Source organism: Cyprinodon tularosa, unplaced genomic scaffold (assembly GCF_016077235.1).
Source record: "Cyprinodon tularosa strain WSP-4 unplaced genomic scaffold, ASM1607723v1 ctg43, whole genome shotgun sequence".
Taxonomy (NCBI): Eukaryota; Metazoa; Chordata; class Actinopteri; order Cyprinodontiformes; family Cyprinodontidae; genus Cyprinodon; species Cyprinodon tularosa.
The window spans coordinates 8,298-16,594 of record NW_024039152.1 but is presented as its reverse complement, the minus strand read 5'-3'; positions in this window follow the sequence as shown (position 1 = coordinate 16,594).

The following is an 8,297-nucleotide window of genomic DNA, read 5'->3' as shown; positions in this document are numbered from 1 at the left end:
GAATATATGCTGAGGTATAACAGCTCAATGTGTGATAAAACAGGATCTTTTCTTTTCAGCACAATTATGTTTCCAAGAACAAAATCCCTACAAAAAGCTTGTGACAGATGTTATTATGGTAGGGGCCATGTTTAATCAGATTACAGTGAATATAATTTTTCTCATACAGCCTCTTCCTGAATTAATGTCATGAGTGAGGAAGATAAAGAAAGTTCACAGAACAATGTAGCATGGGTACATTCTGTATATCCAAATGCAATTAGATTAGTCCAGTTAAACGCCCCCCTCGCCAATGTGACCATATTAATTTCTTTGGCACTGTAGTCAAAAGGGTCACTGGGTTATACATTTAAACCTAAAACTAAATAAAATAATTTCTGCATCCTTTTAGCTAATTCAACTTGCTCTAAAATGCGATTTTTGATATATGCTAGGAATTCCCACAATATAAACAAACTGAATTGAATTGAATTAAAATGATGGACGCTTTTTTGTTATTCTTTTGTGCGGCATGGGACAGAATGACACAGGGACTAGTACCAAGCCGGGGGCCCAGGGGTTGTGGATAAGAGTCCTCTTATTTGAAAATGTGCGATATCAGTAAAGGCCTTTTTTTTTTTTTTTTTTTTCCAATACAGGAAACAGACCAATATCTGGATTTTTTATTCTCATTACTCACTGGGAGTTTTATAAAAAAAAAAAACAGTTTTATCTCCCACTGCTGATCGGAAAACAGTCCAAGAATGTAGCAGCACTTATAGGAGTTGAAGTATCTCAGGGTCGAGGGAAGGAAGAATGTAGAGGTGGACAAGACAAAGCTCTTTTATTACCAGTCTATCTACTTACATACCCTTACCTATGGTCATGAAATCTGGACCATGACTGAAATAATGAGCTCTCTGATACAAGGGGCCTAGATTATTTTTCTCGGCAGGGTGGCTGGGAACTGCCTTATCGACAGTGTGAGAAGCTTGTACATTTGGGAGAGGCTCGGAGTAGAGAAGCATCTCCTCCACTTTGAGAAAATTCACCTGAAATGGATCAGAATTTTTTTTTTTCAGATGCCCCCTGGATGCTGCCCTCAGGAATCGTTCTTCACCAAGTTGAATGTGTTGACAAGAAGATCACTCAAACATCATCAATGCCAATCAAATGTATTAACCAATGGAGGCTCGGCTTTGGAGACTCACATAAGATTAAAGGGAAAAAAGTCAATACAAGCTGCTCCAACATGTATGTGGCCTCTACGTGCGTGTATGGCCCCCCTACAACGCATGGGCTAGGTGGCGGATGGTATCATTAGGGATCTCCTCCCAGACCTGGATTAAAGCATCCGCACACTCCTGTGGTGCAACATGACATTGGTGAATGGATAGAGACATGATGTCGCATATGTGCTCATCACATTCAGGTCTGGGGACCAGGAGGCCAGTCTGTAGCTTCAATGATCTTGCATGAACTGCTGGCACACTCCAGCCACATGAGGTCTAGCATTGTCCTGCATTAGGAGTTACCTTAGGGCCGACTGTCCCAGCATATGGTCTCACAAGGGGCCTGAGGATCTCATCTCGGTACCTAATGTCAGTCATGCTATCTATTCCTTTTGCACAACACAATATGAATTTGGTTGTTAATCAGTAGTTCTTCCTAATTGGGATGTTTGATTTCACATAAGTGGGGTTTAATTGGTTAAATTGTATTATTTAAATTTTCCCTTAATTATTTTGAGTGTTGTAGATTGCTAAGCCATTTCTAGAATAAATGCAGCATACAGAAGAATTTTGCTTTTGGTCTAAAGTGAATGTAATTAAGAGACATGCATAGCACTGTGATATAGCTATCTCCCTGTGACAATGGGGGTGGCAGCTTTATGCTTTAGGAATATTTTTTCTTTAGCAAGATAAAGTTGGTCCGGCTTATGTGGTTTATGGATTGTATTTGACCATAATATTCTTTTAGAAAGACTTGAATATTTTGTTGGAATTAAAGGAACAGCACTAGACTGGTTTAAATCTTATCTATCTGATCGAATTCAGTTTGTTCATGTTAATGATAGATCTTCAACACGCTCAAAGGTTACCTGTGGAGTACCACAGGGATCAGTGCTAGGACCAATTCTCTTTACTTTATACATGCTCCCAATTGGTAGAATTATTAGACAGCATGGAATTAATTTCCACTGTTATGCTGATGATACCCAGCTATATCTGTCTATAAATCCAGATGAAGCTAACCCATTACATAGATTACAGGCATGTCTTGAAGACATAAAAACCTGGATGACTCTTAACTTTCTGCTTCTGAATGCAGACAAAACAGAAGTTATAGTCTTTGGACCAGAGTCTCTGAAAAAGAAACTGATTAGCCAGTCACTTCATTTGGATGGGATTAAACTGATTTCAGATAATAAAGTAAAAAATCTTGGTGTTGTTTTTGATCAGGACCTGTCATTTAGGTCCCATATCAAGGAGGTTTCTAGAATTTCCTTCTTTCATCTGAGGAACATTGCAAAAATTAGAAATATCCTGTCCAGGGGTGATGCTGAGAAACTAGTCCATGCATTTGTTACTTCAAGGCTGGACTATTGTAATTCTTTACTATCAGGAAGTCCACAAACTGTAGTTAAAAGCCTTCAGCTGATCCAAAATGCTGCAGCCAGAGTTCTAATGAAAATTAAAAAGAGAGATCATATCTCGCCTATCCTGGCTTCTCTTCATTGGCTTCCTGTTAAATCAAGAATAGAATTTAAAATCCTCCTTCTCACATATAAAGCCTTAAATGGCCAAGCTCCATCTTATATCAGAGATCTGATTGTTCCTTATGTTCCTAACAGAGCACTTCGCTCTCAATCTGCAGGTTTACTAGTGGTTCCTAGAATTTCTAAAAGTAGAATGGGAGGCAGATCTTTTAGTTATCAGGCTCCTCTCCTGTGGAACCAACTACCAGTTTTAGTCCGTGAGGCAGACACCCTGTCTACTTTTAAGGCTAGGCTTAAAACTTTCCTTTTTGATAAAGCTTATAGTTAGAGTGGCTCAGGTTATCCTGAGCTATCTCTATAGTTATGCTGCTATAGGCTTAGACTTTTGGAGGACATAGGGACCCCCATTTCATCATTCTGCTTCATTCTCTCTCTGTTCTCCTATTCTGCAGAATCTGTTAGTTCAATCTCTAACCTTCTGCTCTCTCTGCTTTTCCTCAGAGTAGCTTTGCCTCGTCTGTTCCTGTTTGGCTGTGACGTCATCCTGGAAAGAAACATCAGCTGTGCTGCTTCTATCAACACCCTTGTTTATAGATGTTGGAGATCGGCCTGTTTTCCAGTGTGGTCCTGTTTCTCTGACCGTGACTGAGTGGATGTGCTTTCTTCGTCCTCTGGCATGGGAGCTGCCTTGGAGCTCGTCTGCCTGGCTGTGTGTTTCCTGGACGGGGCCGCCTTTTACAGCTGCTTTTTGTATCTCTGCTTCTGTCTCCTTGAACCCCAGTCGGCCTCGGCAGATGGCCGCTCACACTGAGCCTGGTTCTGCTGGAGGTTTCTTCCTGTTAAAAGGGAGTTTTTCCTCTCCACTGTCGCTACAAGCATGCTTAGTGTGGGGGATTGTATTTGAGTCAATGAGTCAATGCAATCAACTGGTTTTCCTTAGATAGAAAACTTTGTATCAATTTGATCTGGTTGAACTGTAAAGTGCCTTGAGATGACATGTGTTGTGAATTTGGCGCTATATAAATAAACTGAATTGAATTGAATTGAATTATTTCATTTTCTGTATACTTCTTAAGCTCTTTGATCTCTTGTTTATTTGGCTTTGTTAAAAGCATACCATTGGCTAAGCGTCAGTAGTTGGAAAATTCTGCAAACCTGGATGTTTTGTTTAAGAGAAACCCTTTCTTGTCTGCCTGAGCTCCAGTTGTTTTGCAAAGAATGAGCAAAAGATTTCTAAAACTATTTGAGAGATAAACCAAAAGACCTGGTGTGTATACAGGGAAGGTTGGCTTTAGAGAGCTTTGATTCAGTGGCGCTGACACTAACCCTAACCCTAACCCTTCCTTAATTGGTAAGCTGCTACTTTCTCCAGGACTTTGGAAAATACATGTTTAATAAATACTTGCCAGATCATTTGCTCCAGATACACTCTTGCTTCCGAAAAACTTTGGATCAAGCAGGTGTCCTGCTAAAGTGGGAGTAAAGCAAATGAGTAAGTAGTGCTGAGAAATTGTACAACAGAAATATTGTATTTAAAGCCACTGTCACATCCCGACGATTTAAACCAGCGTATGCCTGACATATGAAAAATCTGGCAAAAACGCTGGCATACATTGGATAAGTTATGGGTATGTTTTGTTACGAGCATGCTGAAGGCCGTCTAAACAAACTGGCAAACGTTGACATACAGCGAGTATGACGTACGCCAGCAAATGCTCATACGTGAGGCATAAGTTACAGGTAAGTTATCTGATTGTTGACATACGTTAAGTGTAAGTTACTCATAAGTCGTGGCGTTCAACTTATCCAAAATCTAACTTGTGCATAACTTACAGTAGCAGCCATTCAAAATGACCCTTCCCAATCAAATTCTGGCCAAATAGCTGCCAACTTCCATCCTCTGGAGTGACCCCTTCCTTCTCTAGGACATGCATATTTTTTTTACTTTGACTCCACCCTTTCACTGAATTACAGGGTCTGACCAGGAGAAGGCACTCATCCTTAGATCTTAATGTCCCCAAATCATGACAGAAAGAATATTTTAGTTCAAATATTGATGTTTTAAAAAGGAATCTTAGTAGACCAGCCAAGGGCCCATTAAGGAAAGTAGGGAAATTTTAACTGACTACTACTGTATATGTAACTTATCAAGAACTTATCTCCAATGCATATCAACGTATTTGACATGTTCCAGACGACCGCTGAATGTGTTTCTAATGTACAGCTACTGTTTAAAGATGTATTGGCAGCGTTTTGGCATAAAAAGGGGTTCACAGGAGAAAATTGTCTTGTAGTCCTCCAGGCTTTAACCCCATTATAGGGTGAGGGAGAAGGTGAGTGGGAAGGATCCCCCCTGCATTCACGCCCATGCCCAACGATCTACCTAGCAGACATGACGCTGAATCTGCCGCGACTGCAACCCCTACTTTATTTATTTTTATTTATTCTGTTTTTGGGGGCGAACGGTAGACAGCAGCTATGTTAATGCCTTTATGAAAGACATCTTTTAATGCAGGCTGGTCACCTCTGGGAGTGTCACTGCTCCATTCAGGACATTGGCTTGTTTATAATTTCACAGTTTTGCTGCTGTATGTTATGCATAAGTTAGGCGGTCGTTGGACATAAGTTCTCTGACTCTTTATAAATATTCTATGTTTGTTTTCTACAGATGACATAATAAGGTGATTAGAATTGTTCATGATGTGCTTCTAAAAGTTTAATTCAAAAACAATTTCTTGACTACCTACTGGTTTAGATAAACTCTTCATTTTCCATAGAATAAAACTTAGAATGATGTTTTAAATGTCACATTTTTTGTCTTTTCCTAAACAACTCTGCAAATACCTATCTTTTTATGAAATTCCTTTACTGAGTCAGTCTCTAATGCTCATGATTTAGGGAGGCAATGAAAGAAGCATGCATTATTGGTCTCCATTTGGCTTTACTGATTCTTAATTTGATAAATAATTAGAAAACTTGGTGCCAAAATCTGATGATAGGCAAAATTAAAATTAATTTGTATAACTCTACGTAATGTCTCTCTTCATTAAAGTGTGTATAGAATTATATTTTTTGTTTGTTGTTAAATCCCTGACATACCCCTGGTTGTTCGGTTGTGTCAATGCATTACAAGAAGAACCAGTTCAGCTTTAATCCACCAGCAAAGGTGAAACATGCAGGATTATTACAAACACCTGGTATAAGATGCATCGTTGTCATTCAAGGCACAGCTCAACCATCAGCCTTACACTACTTTACATGCTGGTCTTAGCATTCCAGATAATTTCTCTGAGGACACAATGTAGTCAACGTGCACCGAAAGGTAAACGTGTGTGAAAAGACTTAAAGTTAATATACTTGTTAATGTGGCAGCAATAATAGTCTTACACTGACATGTTTAAAAAATCAAAACCTTTAAGTATAAGCATTCAGTGGGTGAATAAAAATCAATGCTGTTTTCTAATCACTTGCCTAAAAGCTCCAGCAGGAAAGCGCAACATCTCTCACTAGTGCTCCCTTAGAATGATTACAGTGTGTTTCTAGGCCAGAAGGGATACATAGTACCTCATTTGGTCTGTTCTATGTGGGAAGGAAAATCCTTCCAAAGGGAAACCCAGAATAGGAAACATCCTGATCAGATGACCAAACCAATAGTTTAAATTGCTTCTTATGTAAGGAAGTAGCAGATTTAATCTGAGTTCCTTCTGAATGACCATGCTAGCACAGCTTCAGATGAAAGGAACCCCTTTCAGATGGTTGCATTAACTAGGATGAAGGACCTCAGCGCCATGAGGGTTAGGATATAGACGGATAAGTAAATCAGTAGCTTTCTTAACCTCTTACACCCTAAGGGGGTATAAATAAATTTCTGCCTGACAAAAACACACAAAAGTAAATAACTTATAGCCTCAAAGCTATTAGATTTAAGAAGAAACTTTTGGTACGTCTGTAAAGGTAAGATGTCATAGAATGGTTTTCTGGTGTCAGCACCATTGTAGCTTTGACCCTGCCTGAAATATTAGGGACAAAATACAAAATATTTTGAATTTTTTGAACCTCGCCAAAATTTTCTTTGAAATAAACATTGCAAAACACTACCAAAATATTATTTATAGCACAAAAAAGTAGTACAGACTTTCAAATCTAAATGTTGTGTAAAAATATACCAAATTTGGACTCAATCAGATGAATCATATTTATTTTAGAATGATATTAGTGAGAAATTTCTTAGGCGGAGAGGCCATTTTGGCACATTTATCCATAAATGTCACCAAACTGTGCCAAATATGTTTTTTACATCAATACTGGGGGTTTGGTAAAACTACGAGGTCATGTAGCAGCTGGACCCGCCGGTGGGTCCGTAGGGTTCAAGGGGTTAAGAGCAGTAAGAGTTAAAGCGCTTTGTTGAACTTGATAAATTACGGAACAAAATAAACCCAGGACATGGAGACCGGGTAACAGCCATGAGTCAGGTGTGGGATTGGGCTTATCAATGAGAATGAGGTGGTCAAGCCTTGTTTCCTGGAACGTGGTAAGGCTCAGCCTGAAAAAGTACTATCATGATAATAGTTGAAAAAAAAAGTTATGTTTAAAGTAAGCATCAACTGAGAGTAATAATATAAAGCTTTTTAATTATTACAGCATATATAAAGGGATAAGACTATGATCAAAGGCTGTTAGTGCACCCTAAATGCACTGAGGACCCTAGGTGTACTGAGTAGCATTAGCACAGACCCTACTTCTTTATAACCATCACTGCTGCCATCAAACTCAATAAATTGTTTCTATCTCTACGGTATATTTATTGCATTTTTCCAGAGACATTTTTTAAGATTGAATTTTGCATTTTCTGCTCAAACTACCTACAATCCGTGACAGTGTTCACTTCAGACTCTTCAGTTTGTGCCCAATCCAATTGTTACCCCTTTTTCACAACTTTTAGTACATAAAACTCATACCCCTAAAACTAATATATATCGACGTACTTAAACCCCAGTGACTGTTTTCTTTTCATTGACATCTAAGAAAAGTCATAGAAATATTTAAATTATATATGTTACTCATACTTTCTTCTTCTTTCTTTTCTTTTTCATTCACACTTCTTTTTTTTGAGCCAAATATGGTGTAAATTGAAATAAAATTTCAATTTACACCATATTTGGATTTATGTTTTGATCACCATTTCGGTTAAGTTAGTTAGTTGACTAGCGATAATATGACAGATTATGACCCCTCATCATAATTTTGAACAACCACCTGATTGTAGATATTTATATATATATATTTTTTTAGAGCAGAGAAAAAGTACACAGTGAAACTAATTATATTTTATTACCAGTTGTCAAAGTGGGCGTGAAACACGGCCAGTGCAGGTTTTAAATTAGAAATCTCCGATGGCTCAACTGAGAATTCAGGTCTAAAAAATCCCCAGAAGGACACAAACTGTCAATGTTACAAAATAACTTAATTGAACAACTTTTGTGATCACTTAATTTACTAGGTAATATTAGTCATGGGTTGGTAATTTATTATCTCTAAGCATCAAACACCAGTTTTAGTGCTAATTAAAGCTTGTTGCTAAAATAGTTTTGCTTTCAGT